Below are 1042 nucleotides of genomic sequence, written 5' to 3' on the forward strand. Positions count from 1 at the left end.
TTTACCCAAAATACAGTACAACATATTTTTTATATTGACTTCTACTGGCAGATTTAGTTTATTTTTCCAGGCTTTGTGATATCCACCTCTGAGACTTCTTCTGCCACCTTATTACAATGGAGTTCAATGGGATTTGATTTTTTAAGAAGTAGTCCCTATCACAGTGTGCCAACAGTGACTTCTGTGGATCATCCCAAATAAAAGAAACATTGATTCGAGACAGAAATGTTCCTGATTTTTTCAAATGCTGTACACCATAAATGAGATTCCATTCGACCTCATTGTGTTGGAAAGAGACATCAATGTCAGAGATATCTTAACTTTTGGGAAAATAAGATTTAACCTATCTGTTGCCTATGTACCACTAGGGATGAGTGAGAAAACGTTTGAAATCAATCCACACTGAGCAATGGGCCTTTTTCACAACAGAGTAAAAAAAGTACAAGTGAAATTGATAGAATTTAAGGATGGCTCAGGCCCATTAAGAGTCCCAGTAAGCTATCCTACTGAGCCAGTATGGACCAGGGCCTCCTCTAAGTGAGGTGCAGCTGTCCTTAATTATTATGTTACTGAACACACCTGTGTTTTTCCTACTATGACATGTCAAAACGTCCTCTCTGAAAAAGGCCTATGTGGTAGAGCTTTTCTCCCTTGTGCTATTTCATAAGTTATAAGCAGGTTTTGAGGATTTCACATGTTCACACTAGCAAAGTGTCAAAGTGTACACAAAAAAAATCTACTTACTCACCATGGCCATTTTTGACGTATTTCCTTCCATTTTAACGATGCAACGATCTTCTTTTAGATGCAAGTAATAATCCATTTGAACCGAAGACATCATTGTCCGTATGAATCCTTCAGAGTAGGTTTATTCAAATAACAGGCTCGCGCGATATGTTTGCACAGCGTCTCCAGCTCGCGTGGCACCAGTCAAAAAGTAAAAAAAAAAACCCAAATCGAAACAAAATAGATGAATTAACTTCCCAAAACTCACAACACGTTTTGTCAAACGAAAAACCACGTTTTAAGCTCTACTTTTCTG

The sequence above is a fragment of the Plectropomus leopardus genome, chromosome 13, assembly GCF_008729295.1.
Source record: "Plectropomus leopardus isolate mb chromosome 13, YSFRI_Pleo_2.0, whole genome shotgun sequence".
In the NCBI taxonomy this organism is placed as follows: Eukaryota; Metazoa; Chordata; class Actinopteri; order Perciformes; family Serranidae; genus Plectropomus; species Plectropomus leopardus.